This window comes from Odontesthes bonariensis, chromosome 2, assembly GCF_027942865.1.
Source record: "Odontesthes bonariensis isolate fOdoBon6 chromosome 2, fOdoBon6.hap1, whole genome shotgun sequence".
Classification (NCBI taxonomy): domain Eukaryota; kingdom Metazoa; phylum Chordata; class Actinopteri; order Atheriniformes; family Atherinopsidae; genus Odontesthes; species Odontesthes bonariensis.
In genome coordinates this window covers 17,589,256-17,607,742 of record NC_134507.1, presented here as the reverse complement: position 1 = coordinate 17,607,742, position 18,487 = coordinate 17,589,256, and the positions used below count along the sequence as shown (strand labels likewise).

General features: G+C 38.5%; 1 protein-coding gene across 1 annotated transcript in view; it reads right to left on the bottom strand.

Moving 5' to 3' along the window:
• Positions 1 to 18,487, bottom strand: part of LOC142394780 (protocadherin-15-like) — a 211,494-nt gene that overhangs the window by 176,809 nt on the left and 16,198 nt on the right. Inside the window, exon 2 of the mRNA XM_075478392.1 lies at positions 7,555 to 7,610. The gene's annotated coding sequence lies outside the window, so the exon portion shown is untranslated. The remainder of the gene's footprint in view (positions 1 to 7,554; positions 7,611 to 18,487) is intronic.

The window sequence follows — 18,487 nt, the reverse complement described above, 5'->3', positions numbered from 1 at the left end:
TTTATCTGTCTTTCACAACACCATTTCTTGTGTCTGGTGCTACAGATGAAATACAACAGATAAGGGACATAGATGCTATGTAGAGATGAGACTGAGATAGTTCTTAGATAATGAAGTTGGAGCAGATACGAAGAAGAAACGAGAGACAAAAACAGCTATTAACCTTATGTTTATTGAAAAATGCCCCTGATCTGTGCTTTGTGGAAAGATAGACAATTATGCCTTAGTATGTTTATAGAATATAATACAAAAGAAAAATCTAAATGAAACTACAGTCAGGAAATCCAGCTAATTGTACTTTGCTTTCAAATAATCTCTATCGACAGTCAAGGCATATTTTTTCCACCATAATAATGTTTCTCTCCAAAGCACACACCCCCCCCCCCCCCCCCCCCCCCAAAATTGTCAGCACCTGCAAACAACTTGAGTGCAAGTTCATTTTCATGCTAACTTATTTGCTGCTTCCTAAGTTTAAGCATAAATTTGGCCACGTCGATAAACATGGATGTGGATGATGAATTATACGTCATGTCAAATTTCATGAATCCCTTTCATGCAGGTGATCAGACAGAGGTAACTCAACAACACAGAAACTCAAAGAAAGAAAGAGAAATACAATATGCCATAAATTCATTATTTCGTCCTGGACATGACTGGGCTGCAGCTTTTGTACATGAATGTATAGACACCAACTAATTATATAATGCAGGTGTGAGGTCTTTAAAAGCACAGTAATTTCTTCAAATCGACATAGCCTCACTCATTTCTGCCCTCGGCACATCTGTGCTATACAGAGACTCACTTGGCAAAACAGACACCTTCATATAAAATCATAGAAAAATGCCACACCTTCTCTCAGAGTAATGTGGATGTTGATTGGTTCTTTCGTAGATTAAAAAATGTGAAACAATGCTTAACTACTCTGTTTTAGTGCTATTTTCAACAACTGGCTGTTGTAATATTTATATGTAATTCCAGCTCACTCATTCGTTCAGTTGGGTGGAAGGGCCAAGTCTGAATGATGTTAGCAAAAAGTTACTGAAAACTGTAGTTTAGTTTAGAAAATATAACAAAAAGCAACACTTTGTTGGGGTGATTTCAGTCTCTGGCTTTGTCATGATGTGTTATGGGAGGACCCAGGTGCAGACACGGACGGGAGGCAAAAATAAAGTTAAAGGATTTATTTTTCAAAGATAAACAAAAGCGCAGCAAAGGCTGGAATACGGAAAAACTAAACTGAACATGAAACTAAGAAAATAACTTAAATACTTGACGGGGGAAAACCAGGGACCAGGGAAAGGAGTGTGACCATAGGGGCAAGGAATGCAGACTAGGATTACAGATCGGGGAACGAGAACAGACAAGACCAAGGTATAGATGAGGATCCAGCGAAGGCTGGTGGAACAAGACAGACATATATACTGGGGAGGTGATTACTGGAGTAGGAACAGGTGGGTGATTGTAACGGGTTGCAGGAGAGAGAGAGAGAGATGGCAGAACACAGGGGCCGAGGGAGAGCACTAACACAAAGAATACACAAGGATAAATTAAAGAACTGAATACCAAGAGAAACAGAACTAAAATTAAACAAAGACTGATCTAATAAAGAAGAAAAAGTACTGAATAAAAATAACACCAATAACTAAGTCACAAAAAACATAACTAAAAACCCAGATCCTGACAGGCTTAGTGTCAGAGAAACCAAGCATGTAGGTTTTTGAGTGTTTAACAATAACATTCCAATATGCACAATATATCAGTTTCTTAAATAAACCAGCCTCAAGCATCATATTGGTTGCTTGTCCCTTTTGTCTGATTCTATCCATATAAGAGTTTGAACCTACGCTAACTGAAGTTTTCACTTTTGAAAGAATAGCCGCAAAGTGCATATAATGATAAAAGAAGGGTAGTGGACGGAGTAAGTTCATCAATATTTTGGAACATTTTTTTGGTCAGTTTTTTTAATTAAATTTTTTGGTTGAGGTTAAGTTGCCAGTCATAGATAAGAAAAGTTCACAGTTGGGATTAGACTTTACCATATTCAAAACATTTTATCATAAAGACTTGCGGGGTAAACGGTCCATGGTATATTTTGGATTAACTTATTTCTTCATACAGCCACTATAGGTTACTGCTTTTGAAGCACAAATATAGGTTATAAGTAGAACTTGCAAAAATGACCTACAAGGTTGTTTTTGTGGGGGAGAAAAGTCTTTTTTCACACAAATGCAAACAACAATTATGTGTGACATTTGCATGTTCACCCTGTGTCTGTGTGGGTTTCATCCAGGTGCTCCAGCTGCCTCACACCTGATCTCGGGGCTCTCGCATGTGCGATATGTTTTTGTTTTTTTTTCAGATTTATTTACAGTGCGTTGCTGATGAGTGACATGCAGCCTCGGCGTGCACAGCAAATAGAGTGAGGGACAGGAGAAAAAGGAAGCTTTGGCTACAAAAAGAAATGAAACAGACCAGAAAGGTGAGTAAGTTTACACATAACAGCAGAGCTTGTGTTAGATCCGACTATTTTCTCTAAGACCAGGAGAAATGCAACAGCTGAATAGCTGCTTGCTCATGAGTCCTCCTAGCTCTAACTGCCAGGCATACTTGTCCTCTACTTGGCGAGAGGGAGTCTGCTCACTATCCCTTTGCCAAATTGCTACCTGCAGGTTGTGTGTGTCTGCCATCACATCACTTTGTTTGTCAGATAGAATGCTGAGAAAGAGTCACAGATGCGCGGTGCGCATCCACCTTTCAACGGAATTCTGTGCAAAGCTCTCCTCAGTGCTGCAGAAAGAGTTGTGTAGGAAGAGAAAATAGCCTCAATCCTGAGGGGTGAAGCAATAATGATGGTTCCTCAGAGAGGCACAGAGGGGATTCAGAAGAGATTCTTCACCAGTGTTTGATGCATTGAAACCAACTGCAGAGCAGTTCCCATTGACTCAGAACTGGTTCGTTTCTCTGTAAATTCCCCTGAGGTGACTTTTGTTGTGAATTGGCCCTATATACCTGTATATATATATATATATATATATATATATATAAAATGTACACATGAATGTATAAAGTAAAATGATATATTTATACGTAAATGTACTAAATCTGATTTAATGGAATAAACCTTTATTTTTCAATATATTTATTTTTTGAATAATCAATTTGGGGGCATTCTAGGGACCTGTTTGGTGCCTCAAACATATGATTAAACAGCTCAGTTTTATTCTGCTTTTTGGACTAACTAGGTAACCAATCAGAAATAACTCTGCCTTTTAGGAGAGAGTCCTTTAAAATACAAGAGCTTGACCATCAAAATGAAATAATGATCCTTAAAATGAGCAACACGTGGGTTCTTTAAAAATGACGTAAAGTAAGCTATACTAAACCTAAACAGAGAAAATTGTGAGTCGACATAAAAATGCTGGGAGGAAAAAAACATATTTTCAGCAGTATCCTTTGTCATTTAATTTTGCCATTTAATATGCAAAGATACATGCAGATAATTATATATCAGTAATCATACTGTCGATGTATAATTGGTTAATATCTGGTATAAGTGTAAAGTTCAATTATCGTGTTCAATATGAAAGCGCAAATTTTTAAAACGTTTTTTTAATCAAAAAGCCACAATTTGACTTAATTGTATTTGGGTTTTTTAAATATCTCTTGTCTTTGCTTTATAATGTACATCTCTATAAATGTATTTGTGGCTACAGGGGACATCATTCTGTCCTGGTGAGTAGGATAAATAAGATGTGGAATTGGTAGGCTGAACCTCAACCAATGTCCTTGCCCTCAGCCCAGTATTATTACAAAGAGGATATGAGTTTCACTGAGCAAACACTTTTAACGAGGAAAAACAAAAAATGTCACATTTGAGAAAAGATTTGGAAACATAACATTATCAATTGGATACCTATGGTCAAAGAGTTTCTTCAAATAATATGAGAGAGAATATGAGATCATATCTCACCAGGGAAGGTCGACCAATTCAACTTCTTTACAACAGTTCGTCGAGTAAATGTAGAAACAACAATTTAAAGATCAAAGTAAGCTTCTGTCATTTGTCAAAGAAATGACTCCAGGTAATTTCACTCTACTGTGTGCTCAGCAAACACACACTGCTTGTCTTTCATGTTCCCTGAACTTGTTAAAACCAACCTCCAGTTCAACTACAAGTCAATTTAGTACAGGCTGTGACCCCCTCTGCCCACCCATCAACAAACACACACACACACACACCACACAAACACAGAAGAAAAAGGGCAGGCTGTCAAATGAGCCTCCCTCAATTGCTGTTTGTGTCCTGCCCTGCAAACATCAGAATGAAACTGGAGATGAGTGAAACAGTCATAAAAACAAGCTGCTGTTTTCAACATCCAATAATGGAAGCAAAGCAATGAAAACTGTTTACTGATCACTGTTCTGTCAGAGAGATGTATTTGGAGCTTTTGAAGGGCTTTTATATTTATCTTTGTGTGAAGCCAAGAGCACTGGATTGGATTGTCTAAAAAGCCCCCGCCCACCTCGACTTTCTCCTCTGACAGAAATCCAGAAAGTGGAAGGAACTGCTTTGAAACACACTATGTGATTAATCATAAGATAAAATTATGAAGTCAGCATTTTTTGGCTCGGTGGTTTCTGAAACAAATAGTACCTTAGATTTGTATTCCTTTAGGTATTGTGGGCATTTATTAGTCCTTCAATTAAGAAAACTGAGCTGAAGCCATCCATGCAACCTCAGCTGTGGTTGCACCTACTTAGTGGTACTTGTATGGTGAGTTGTAGGTCCCATTACTTGTCTTAGCACCATGTCAGACTTTACATGAACAAACATGCCACTGAAAGTAAAACTATTTGAACACCATCAGCTCCACCCCAACTTGCTTCTCTGCTCTAACTTCTATGCTGTTGGACACGCCTCACTTCTTGCACCACTGCCTCTTTATTTATTCGATCTCCCTCCACCTCGTTCTTTGCTGTACACACAATATCAGTAAATATTTTGCAAATCTCACTATATAGCTGCTGTGTGCTTGTGCGTGTATTGGTATCAGTGTAAGGTACTTGGCTCGTTACCCACAGAATTGGTAGACTGAAGCTAAATTCAAAATTTAGGCCTGGCCTGATTGCCTCAAGGCTTTGACTATTGTTATGGTAATCCAAATCCAAAAGCTTCTTTTTTTTAAAAATGTCTCTTCTATTTAAACTATACATATTTTACCGGACAAAAACCCATGAAATAATGAGTAGCTCAAAAAACATTCTTTATGGATCTCTGTTAGTTATAGTGAGGTTTATTCACAAATCCGCAAGAAATTTCAAAAACTAAACTCATATTGAGTGTGTTTGCCGTCGGCAGGCGTACATTACAACTGCTTTTGTTCGAACAAACACATCATTCCGCTATATGACGAATGTATACACCAATCAGCCATAACATTATGACCCCTTTACGACTGAGTAAGTCCTCCTAGTTTGTCTACCTAGACCAAAAGAGCTCTGAGAAGTCAGGGTGTGAACAAAGACTGGTATCAGCATACTAACAACAGATCCTTTGGCTTTAGTGGGTTGTGTGTGGGGTCTTTTAGGATTGGGCTTTCTTCCCACAAATGCTTTCAAATTCCATCAGATTGATGCATGCCTTTCTTTACCAATCAGGATTAAGATATTGATTATCAATATCTGTTGCTGGGTTTGCATTTTAGGCGACACATAAGCAATCATCAAAAATAGTCATAATTGCAACCAAACTGTGGCGGTCTGTGGCGTGGTGGGTACAGCAGACGCCCCATGTACAGAGGCTAGTCCTCGCTGCAGCTGGCCCCGGTTCGAATCCCGCATCGGGCGGCCCTTTGCTGCGTGTTATTCCCCCTCTCTCTGCCCCCTGCTTCCTGTCTCTCTCCACTGTCCTATACAATAATAAAGGCATAAAAAGCCCAAAAAATAAATAATAATAATTGCAACCAAACTACAGTATTTTGAGATAAAATGGACAACAACAACAAGACTTGAGCAAGTCTATTCCAAAGTTAATAGAATATTTTAAGCAGCTCAAAAATGAGGCCAATTTAAAGCTGCCGTCGGCAGGTTTTCAAAAAACCTAGTCTAAAGTCGGAAAATTCGAACTGATACAACTTTCAGGTCCCTCCCCCTCTGTGGACGAGGTTGTGCACGTGAGTTCACACCAGTGTGCGCGCACACAAGCTGGGGGCAGACTTACGCTCAGCATGGAAGACGTGGTTGGTGACTGTTCTGCTCAGATAATAGATAAATAATAAACCTAACGTGATTGGTTAAAAACAGCCGGGAGCGCTCGATTTTTGCAAGCACGATTACAGGCTTCAGAGGGAGCTACAGAATTCGGGATTTTTCCTAAACAGCCTATTTAATATTCTACTTCCAGAATCCCATGACAGTTCAAGCTAATATGACTAAAAAAAAGTTGCCGACGGCAGCTTTAAAGGACTGTGTAGGTCACATCCAATACAGGTATTAACCTGATGGCCAAGTGATTGGTCAGATAGCACCATCAGGAAAGTCATCTTTAGAAAATTTCTCGAAAAAGGCAGGCCCTTTAAAAAAATCCTGCGATACTGCTGTCAGATCAATAGAGAGAAAACAGTTGCTAAAATAAAGCTGTTATTGAAGCCAACAACACACCTTTTTTCCTCCAGTGAAAAACAAATTGCAAGAGAGAAAGAGGGGGGATATCCAATTCTTGTATCACCTCTACAAAAGCTTTGCAATGACCTGGCATTGTTCACTGTTGTTGCATCCAAAACCTACCCATGGCAGCCAGTATACAGTTCTTATTGGTTCCCAGCACTGGTGCCTTGGCCTGGAACCTGGTAAGGTGCGGTCTATCTTGCTTGTGATCATACAAATGTTACAAAAATCCAGCTGCCAAACAAGGTAACATAACTACATCTCTGTTCGGCAATCTTTCTGTCATAAAAGAAAACCATTCCAGGCTATTTGAAAAGGTCGTTATAATGTGAATCCTCCTGGACATCAAATATGCTTTAAGCTTTAAGCTCATTTTTGAGTCAGGCAGTATACGTTTAAAACTGGAGTTTAAAACTCAAGTATTTGTTCAAGTAAGTTTGTTGTGCTGTTAACCCTATCATTACATGTAATGTGATGTAATGTGACTAAATTATTATTCTGAAGACAACATAATCTAGATGTGGAACACTGATTATCTAGGGAATGGTCAGTTCTGGAAGCACCTTAAATATTTACCAGGTGCACTCTGTACAAGCCGTTTTATGATGGCAAGAGATTTGCTTGAGACAGAGAGCATCAGCAAATGTCAGGGTGAATCATCTTCGAGACATAAATAAAACATGTCAAAGCAATGCTTTAAAAACCTCAGAGGCCCACCCTGCCTGACTTAGTATGTCTTGGAAATTTCCCTCTCTTTTCCAATAGAATAAAATCACTGTTTAATTGACTAGCTGAGCAGAACCTGAAAATTACACTAATGAAAACATGCATGCACAGAACAGAAACACCCCAATAGTACCACAATGTAAACATCTGGGATGTAAGTACCTGATTTGAGTTCCTGTGATCACACCACATCTCGCCTGTAAAGCACAAATTCACACCTGTAAAGCAGAAAAAAAAGCATTAGAAAACCACTTAGTACATTATGTAAGAATTAATTAATATTATGAATTAATATCTACACAATACTGTTATTATCTACATAAAACAAAATAATCTGATGCACTGGCAGTCACTAGTACTATCATCAGTATAATTCATGATCTCTTTCTCAGAAGATCCATTTTATTTCCCCGACATTTTCTGTCAGTCTCCATTATAGTGTTCAGTGATGCATACAGTAAGTAGCTTACAAACACCTGAGGTTGTCATGAGAAAAGATGGTGAGCGGGCTTGTACTATGCAAGCTTTTGCATTGTGGTAGATCCTGATGACCTTCAATTATCCGACCTGTTGGGCCCATTTTAACACAGTACATTGGTTACTGAGGGAAATGAAAATGTACATTGGTTAAACCTTTTTTTTTTTTTTATTGAATTGTGTCTCAAGATTAACGTTAATCTGGTAAAAAAAAAAAAAAAAGTTGTGTTCTATTGACAAAGCCATGTGCTTTTATTGATTGAGTGTGTTCATCAAATATATTAGTGGTCATGAGGGTTTAACAGGCTTAGATGTGCGAGTGCACAGAGTGGAGTTATTTATTCTCTCTGCTGTTTTCATAGGTTGTCCGTTTGAAGATGTTTATTATCGTTACCTTTATGAGTCTACAGCACAATATACTTATAACTAATCATTAAGGGCAGCACTGGTTATGCTGTTGCTGAGAGTGACTCTGTTTTGTGAAAAAATATCAAACATAGCAGTTGTGTTTTAAAGTAAGTACCATATTAAAATTATTGACTGTTTCCTCCTCCATCAATGTGCCTATAAGAATGTCTGTCAATTTGAACACCAATAATAAAAAATAGTATTTTCAATCATTTATTAAAAAAATGTCATGCAAATGTCTAGATAGAATATTGTCCCTCTAGCAGAAATAACTGTGTGCACTTTAAGCATAATCATTCAGAGGTTGACAACCAATTGCATGTTGATGGAGGATTTTCTTTTTTTTAATCAATCCTGTATTCATTATTCTTTAAGTTGCAAGGTGTCTAAGGATTTCCTAACATGTAGAACACCTTTTAATCCTCTTTCCTTTCCATCCAACTTCAGTTTTAAATTTTGAATATGTGGCCTCAGATTGTCATTTCATTTGCTTAAATGTCTTTCTCATTAGACAATATTTCTATGTGTCAAAAAGGCCATTTTTTTTCTCTTGGCTCTGTCCTCTAATGTAAATGGCTTAACCGTTGATAAACCAAAAGGGACTGAATATGAGAGCCACACAACTAACATGGTAGTGTTGCTGTTAAATTCTGCTGCACTTGATGGTGATGTCAGTCAATTGCCTGAATACAGAACTGACTTAAATATCTTAGCAATCAATGCGTTGAATGCAATGGAATTTGGTATTTGCTACAGAATGGTTTCAAAACAATACCATATTAAAGGATAAGACCGGTTTTTTGACATTGGGCCCTTGATTTCACATTATAACATGATGTTCTACTCACCCCTGCTTGTTGTTGAACATTTGGAGCTGTTCCGAAGATATTCGCGAGGCGTCTGGCTGCTCTCTTGAGATATTCGGCCATCAAACGGTTTCCTATGGGCAAGCTTATACAGGTACAAACTATGCTGTTTATAATTTATTAATTACTCTACACCAGCACTGATAACGTGGAGGTGCGTCGCTTACTTAAAAAAATCCGTGTTACTAATTTTGAATTTTAGCCGAATGAATAAATAGGCAGCAGGTCTGTGGGCTGTCTGTGGCAGTAGCACGACGATGACGTCAGTAACACCCACTTTACAACGAAAAAATCAAAATTACAATAACCCGGATTTTTTTAAGTAAGCGACGCACCTCCACGTTATCGGTTCTAGTGTAGAGTAATTAATAAATTATAAACAGCATAGTTTGTGCCTGTATGAGCTTGCCCATAGGAAACCGTTTCATGGCCGAATATCTCAAGAGAGCAGCCAGACGCCTCGCGAATATCTTCGGAACAGCTCCAAATGACCAACAACAAGCAGGGGTGAGTAGAACATCATGCTATAATGTGAAATCAAGGGCCCAATGTCAAAAAACCGGTCTTATCCTTTAAGCAACATCACCCACTGCTGGCATATGAATACCAGATGCAGACAGAAAAGAAGAAACTGCAGAGGAGAGAGGCCCTAAAGGTTTCAGAGTGAGGTGCATACAGTATGAGTAACTATTTGATGCAGCTTCATGCAACCATGTTGGAGTGGGTAATCATGTCTCAGATGCCTCAGCAGATGATAGCATATGTCCCAGTCACAGATTTCTTACTAGAGTATCAATTCTGCTTTATTTCCCATTCCATTCTAAGGTAATGATTAATGTTCATTACTGCATGGACGTGCCTGTGGCTTCATGTGAAGGAAAAAGAGAGCAGGGGGAAGGCCAAACCAATGGAAGGACATGTAATTGTTCTTCTCTTCACTGTCAGGCTAGACTAATGAAATTGTTATCTCAATTACTGCCATCAATAAGGTCTGCCTAATTACACCATCTTAGTCTATTTTACATAATCTCAACAAATGGAGAGTTGTCAAGATCCAGCAGTTGGAGCAACAAAGGCAGACAGGCAGCTTCCCTCAATGTAAGGCACAGCATTTATTAACCAGGCTATGCTGATGTAGTCTGGCGACGGCTTGGAAGATCAGCCAGTGTCATTGTCAACGCATGCTGACTGTACTTGTGATGCTGCCCACCCCCTTCCCACCCCTCTGTGATCCTGAAGACGAGATTCTGCTGTGCTGCACTGTGCCTTGCCGTTTCAGCTTGGATTTCCCTATGAGCTTACTAGGGAGTGAGGCCCTCTTATTGTTTAGCACTTCAAAGCAAACAAGAGAAATAACAGGGAGGCAAGAGAGCGAGAAAGCAGGAGAAAATTAAATGATAGACACAGCATGAGAAAGAGGGCATGAAAACAGTGAAGAAGAGGGAAAGCAGCAAAGAGACAGCGTAGGGAAATGGGAGAGGAAATACTGCATGAGAAAAACAGGAGGAGACGTGACAGGCAAAGGTTTAATGCAGGAAGCTGCATCCACAGCAATAAACTGTCAAGTTCTGAATTTGAAATGTTTGTTCAAAAAGAAAACATTCAAACAGGACACAGAGCAAGCTTATCAGGCTATACTGCCACTTGCTGCACTGGCATGATTATACTATAAAGGGAATACAGCCCAAATAAAAAGGCAAATACCATTTGCTGTATTATTTTTTTGCGATCCTAAAATGGCAGTACTGAGATGCAGAGAATTTTTACGTTGAGGCCATATGGTGTTTTTCCTGTACCTTCAAAATGGCTTCTGCCTTGACAGGGTTATACTCGCCACCACAATCATTTGGCAATCTTGACCAATAACCAGCAAGTCCTCATGCTCAAACTGATAATTTCTCAGCCCCTTCCCTGAAATAATAAAAAAACTGAAAAACCTCCATATGGTATACTTGAGGTTATTTGAGGCAGGGCAATTTTCCCTAACCTGACTCCCGCCCCCCGCGTGTAGTTGGTGAACGCAGCCAGATGACGTGAGTCAGGTTAAATGTTCCCCACGATGATGCTAAAACTGCCCAGAAATGGCCTAAGTGACACAACAATGAACCCAAAGCCTCTAAGCACCGGTTACATGCTGGGACATGTAAAGTCTTCAGAAGAGCTTTCTTGAAACTAACAAGATGAAAAGGACTGGCTGCTATTGTCCCAATATCAGACATCATGAGGAACCCACATAGAGGGGCCGTTTACACGGAAACAAAAACGGGTTAAAAACGCAAAACCTTTTTGCGGATGCACTATATCGTTTAGATAGTAACGGCGTTTTGGGGGCATGAAAACGCAAAAAAGTGAAAACACCCTCGAGAGTGGAATTCTTGAAAACGCTCTACTGTCGCGCCACCGTGTAAACGATGAAAACGCAAAACTGCGTTTCTCATCACATAGAAATGACGTGACAAGCCAGGAAACACATCAGTAGGCTATCAACGTGTCCGTCCCTGCGGACTTTCAACTCGCGATAATTGACGTTCAAGAGTCATTTCATCACATAACAGCAATGATTAGCGAGAGTAGTAAAGAACAGACCAAAAATATGAACTACGTTCTTGAAATTCTTGAAGTTCATAGAGAGAGCAGGCCACTGAGACAGCTGTGGGTGAGACCTGGGAGGACTTCTCAGTGGTGGGATAACTTCATGAAAGGAGTGAGACTTGGTCTTGGTAGTGTTGCCACCTAGCCATCTGGCGTGTTTACTGCATCGATAATGAAACGTCACACACTTTTGCGTTTCCGTATGCACGCAGAGTTTCACCCTAAAACGCTCGTCTAAATGCAGATTTAAAAGTGAAAACGAAACGCCACTTTTGCGTTTTGGTTTCAGATCGTTTCCGTGTAAAGGTAGCCAGAATCTGTCTCTGTCCTGACGAGCAGAGCTGTTTTAACTATGCAAGAAGGACATACAGAATAATACAGGGGTATTATTTTTTAGTTGTGTGAAGTACTTATGAGCGGCCAGTATCTTAGCTGCAGTTGACGGCAGTTGGAACACAATTAGAAGCAATTCTGCAAAGGGAGCCAAGATAATGGGGACAGGTGAAAATTAAGCACGTCCATGTAGCAATGGCCGTTTTCACACCAGAGGTTTTCAGCACAATTTCTGAGCTCTGAGCTTTTTCTACAGTTGCTGTTCAAATGTGCTTCACAACGGGAGGCTTTCTGCTCAAGATATGCTCACACAGCCGGAGATTGGTGGAAAGGGCGCGGGCAGTCCGCAGTGCACAGAAGGCGACATTTGATGAAGAGAGTCAGCGAAAATACATGTGTTTTCTTTACAACAAGGCTCCTTATTTTATATCAAAACTGCATGTATTTGTTATTTATCCATAACAGTGAGTGAAAAGTAGTATACAGGTCAGCAGAAAGTGCTCTCTCACCCGCTGATAATCTGGAGATTTTACGAGGGGGATGGGAGAACAATCTCGGTAGAAACCTCGGGATCAAATGATGTGAACATTTACGCTGTCACATGCGACCACTTAGGGACCTCTCTAAAATATTTCAGGACTACAGTGCACATTTGAAAGTGGTTTTTGTGTCATTGTATACAAAATGGCTGGCCAAACTGATCCTACTGCTGAGCAGCTGTGACTGACAACCCCTCTGGTCTTTCCTAAAATACAACTACAAGACAGTAAGATTAAGAAAAAAGTCTGAAAAAGCTACAGCGCTTATCATTTAACCTCCCAGAATGATTCCTCTCGTAGCAGGAGATTCGCTACTCAAGTAGATAGCAGCTGATAAAGATCCTAACAAGGTGCAGACATAAAAAGATTATTTCTCCAATAGTTCTAGAACTATGCATGAAAATGTTCCTGTGGTCTGAAAGTACCTGTTAATACCATTCCAACCACCCAGACATAGGTTGCTAGGGTGGATAAAGTCAGAACCGCTGTCATGGAGTTAAAGTTATTGTTGTTAAAGTTGTGGTGATGTGTAATTTGAACTTCAGTTTTGATAATGAAGACAGAGCTGCTAAGGTGAAAGAAGGATAATCAAGAAAAAAATAAACTCCAATTCAAATTCATCCTCAGGTTTACAAATCCATTTACATGAATAAAATGTTTAAAGGAAAAGACAGGAAAATAATCTAATATCTTATGTTACATTCAAGATAATTAGTTTCAAGGAACTTTAATACCTTGCTCTCAGAAACCAAGATTAAAAGGATCAATCCTCTTAAACAACAAAGCAACAAAGAAATATAAACAGGTCACACTCAGTAAAACCTTTGGCTTATCAGACACAAAGAAAGAATTATGAACTTTTTATCTCTTTTTTTTCCAACAAAGAACATGAGCAACAATATTACTTATGCAATCTATGCATTGCTGTGCCTTCTTATGCATGCCTTATAGCTGTTGCTGTACTAAAGCAAGTGGTACAATCTAGACCAACTTTGTGAAATCTGAATCACTCTCTTAAAGTCTGTCATGATTTACTATAGGAACCTGACTGATGGACAAGGGTTTTTTGTGTGCATTATATTTTCAGTCGGAGAGAACTCCTCTACAGCAAAGTTGAATGTCATCTTCAATGTCTCTTTAAACTGTTGATTGTAATTACAGTGTACTGCATTGCTCATAGCCTTAGGAGCCCGGAACGATTTCAGAGTCACAAACATGAGCCATAAGCATCTACAAACGCAAGCCTGGTGTGCTCTATGTCCATATACCCCACTATAAAGATACAATGCATTAAGCAGGGCATTGGTTCATGGATTCAGTCTTACGGAAACATTCTACCAGTACTCTGGTATTACAACTAATGTGACCGTTGTGCACTTACATCATGAAGGCCAATATCAACATTTAAATGTTGGCTTTACCCTGATTATAATATTAATTGTAATACAATGGTTTCTTTTTCATGAGCTGAAAAAGAAAGTGTCAAGCGTCTTAAACCCAAACATCTATCAACCCGAGTATTGATTACCTACATTAACATTATTAAACTTGAAAAATACAAAGACTCTTCTTACAGGAAAAAATGCAATACAAGACAAAAATAAAGGTTAAGTTAATGCAGTTGGATATTTGTTCTTCTTTGCAATACAAAAAGTGAACTTCACCTGGACTACAGCGAACATAGTTACAAACTGGCTGGTGCCTTCATAACATTTAAAGCAGAGGGGTTAAACAGTCAGCAATATTCACCAATAATTATTAAATACAAAACAACTGAAATAATATAAAAGAAAGACATTAAAATCAGTCTCAACTTGTTTATTTTGCATGACTAAATTTAATAAAGCTATTTTCTGATGTATTGCAATTACAGAAAAGTGTGTCTAAGAGTAAATTTAATATCCAACTTCAAAACACATTTATGTTATGAGCCAAGCTCAGAAATGAGCTCTGAGTTGATAAACCCTGAAATGGCAAACTCTGTTTTTTATGAACCAGAACAGCTGATCTTAATCAACTATGAGTGTGTTCCCTCTGAGATAAGCACTAAGCTCATGTGTGGATGATGAAAGAAATATTTAAAAAAAATCAATGAATGGTGTTGTAAAGCTATGTGCCACTATGCCAATGTGTAAATACAGAGCCTGTGAGTAATTCCTATATGAACATCACAATGTAGGTTAAGGAACTCCTAGAAGACACTCCTTGGGATAAGTAAAAAAAAAAAAAAAAAAGCGACTCCCCAAGACACTGAACAAAAGTCACCTACAGCAGTATGTACACTTGATATCTATGTATGCATAATGTCTATCTATACAGATGGATAAGGTTGAATAGAATGGTAAATGTAGTGTAATCTATATCGTCAGATCCTGTCCTGATGTCATGACATCACACTTTTACAATAACGTTTTTAATAAAAATATTTTCTCTTCATCTATAATTCCATAAAATTCAGACACACTTGTGCAACACAGTGCCTTAGTGTGTAACAATAGTGTTTGATGTGCTCCATCCTCCCAAAGTCATTTAGTAACCCAGTGTGTGTTATAATTTTATTCAACATTTGTTCATGTAATTTTAACAGTGTCATTGCGGCGAAGGCCTTGTGTAACCCCTGAGCGCTGGAGGATGTAGAAGTTGCCTGTTTTTGTAATGTTAATATAGTTTGTAATATCTGTTTGGCGAAAAAAAAAACTGATTACAGTGTTACCATGGGTAACATGCTGTAATGTCCGACAGGACGTGTTGAAAGGATGGACGAGGAGTTATTCTGCAAACAGTCGCTTTTTTGAAGGAACAAGAGTGGTTACTGTCAGACTCTCCGATCTCTCTCAGTTCACACCTTCACAGGCCGTCTGAGCGACACCTATTCAACTCCAGTCACATTCAGTGCATCACGGTCAACACTCACAGAACGGGAACATTACTGCAGGGGTTCTACAATACTGAAAATGTTTAAGTTGAAATCATATATCTAACAAGGATGCCGGTTTTTAATTACATCAGATTCTGCAAATTAATGCTTTCCAATTTGTGCTTTGATATAAATCAATCAAATAGTGTGACAGCTGCTTCACACTCAGCAGGAGGGGAGAAGTTAGAGAGAAGTTAGCCTTGGACAACCTGCCAATGAGCAGGTTAGTTTTGCAGAATCAGTTACCATGGTAACAGTCTTATTTGGGTTACCTCTCGCTATGGAACAAGAAACCCATAAATTCCAAGGTTTACGAACTCAAAATTTTAAGTAAATGTGCTTTTAGAAATACAGCCTAGTACAAAGATACAACAATCAAGTGCCTCATGAGATCCTTCATCAGCACCCCGGGTGCTAAAAGCAGCTCCCCTTTATGATTTCATTCAGCATGTGACAGTCTTACAGCCTTGGACCTGTGGTGGTAGCCATTATACTGAAATATACCTCCCTATCAACATGTGTCCCGGGTGATGTGCTTTAATGGGCAGTAAAAGTCACTGAAATAGAGAGAGAAAGAGAAAGAGAAAGAGAAAGAGAAAGAGAAAGAGAAAGAGAAAGAGAAAAAGCCATTCTCAAACTGCCAAAAAAAAAAATTGGACAAACTTAGTGATTGAGTGAAGACACGGAGATCAAAGATATATTTATTTTATAAGTTCTGTGAATTATAGCATGTGCCATTAAACTACAAAGACTAAGTAAAAAGACTACCGGTAATTGAAACCATAGACTTTAACATTTTTTTCTCAGCAGATTGATGATCAGTGATGGCATTTTAAGCTTAAGATTTCACTAGCTGTCTTTAAGATTGCATCAAGCCACGTGTCAACAAAGGTTCAAGGAATCAAATCTCTGCATTATTTATATATGTAGTTTCTGATGATGTGAATAGAGCATGTTAACATTATATACTGTTCTTACAAAGGCTTGGAATGTTCAATGCCACCTTCTCTTTGACAGCAATAACCTAGTTCTTACAGGTGGCCGTACTCCCGTGACCTTGTTTTTGTGTTGCCTTTTTTGTGTCTGACAAGAGTGCTCAGAGAGCAAGTTGGTTAATGAAAGCACTCTTTGACAATCACAATGCTGATTCAATTAAACCTATTAAAACTGTCTGTAAGAAGGTCTTCAGAGAAATGTTTTGCAAATGACTGGATGAACCATGTGTCTCTCAGTACCCATATTGAGCCAACTTCAAACAATTAACTCCACAAACTGCAACCAGCAGAACCAGTTGCTATCATAAACTCCTTCCAAAGTAAAATGGGGAAGTGCAAAAACCTTTCAATAAAGGAAAGTCTTCAGTGTCATTGCTCTTTTTCCTGTGAAGAAATTTCCTTCAATTATGAAAACTGACACTAATGCACCATTTACGCTAACCTTTCTCGGAGCCCGCACTTCTAACTGTTGTCACACCTAAACACTTTCTGTAGCTGCCAGTGTATTGGTTAATCTGAGCAAATTTGTTTTAATCTTTAATGCATAGCAAAGCCAAGCAAGATGAATTTCCTAATGGTCATGAACTCAATATTCTCGCAAGAATTCAACTGTCTTGAAAGATGAAATACTAGTGCTGTCATGCTGAAACAGCTGAGCCAAGATGATGTGAACACATAGCAACAACAATAAAATTATAATGGAATTAATCAAAAAGAAATATGTTGATGAAAGATCAATGCAATGCTCTTTAAGTTTTAATCCTACCCCATCTTACATCAGAAACAGTCACATCATTTTGGAAAATGTTGTAAAATGAGATATGTGTGGCCTATTTGCCATTACTTTGCTGCAGCCTTATGTCTTTGCATAAGATAGGCAAGCGCTGTGGGTTATCATGTATAAAGGGACTTCGTGACACTTCTAAAATCAGAGAAAATAGATTTATCATCATATGTGTCCTGTTCCCCTTGGATGGCTGCTGGGAGTTAATGAAATGAAGTTGAAAGAAAAGCTCTAACAGCAGCTGTGATGAGTACAACTAGGAATTTCTCATACAAATGTAAAGATGAATGTAGAGATCTTTACTTTTGTCCCCACTTTGCACATCTACATTTCAGTTCAAAGCATGTACCGACTGGAAGGTGAATAATCAAAATGATTTATTCGTAGTCAAGAGTTATACTATTATTGCTGTTGTTTGTTCCAAGTGTTTAGTTTGTGCTTGTTCATAAAATCCCTTCTGTTGCAACAAATTACTGTTGCTTGAGACACAGATGTGGGTTTGAAACACAGTAGTGCTTTTATATCATCAGGTGAAATGCTCACTGTAAGCATTGCCTCACACTTGGCATAATAATAAAAGCAGATGAATGATGATTTGAATTACACGATGAACCATTTGAAAAGGATAACAAGGAACTTTGAATATAGATGGGACCAACATTATCACTTGCGTGACAGTAACCATATTAGCAGTAATTATTGCAGTGTTTTTTTACTCCAAAATGAAACCTCAGACTTACCTGCTACTAGAAAACACAGACAGTCATTAGCTGTTCGTGCAGCAGAATAGGGCATGGCATACACTGTTGCACTACACTTTGTATTTGATGCATTTGACCACTGCCGCGTGTAAAATTTTACTTACAAGTTTCATGTAAATTGTCTGAGCTTGAGAATTTATAAGAAAACCGCAGGGAACTGCCAACCTTTTCAGAAGTTATCCAGGTTCAAATCGATTACAGAAATACTATAAACATAAATAGACCACAGCAATTTCTCTAGCCCTGTGTTCTACTGTTTTGTCTTAAGGTCACAAAGGAAAACATCTAAAAGCCTCGGTGACATGTCCAATTTTGCTGCATAATCCATCATAATGAACAATAAGTTAAGACACAAAAGCTGTAAATGTAAAGGCACAAAGAATAAATTGTGTCTCTGACACATGTGCAGTACAATATATTTGT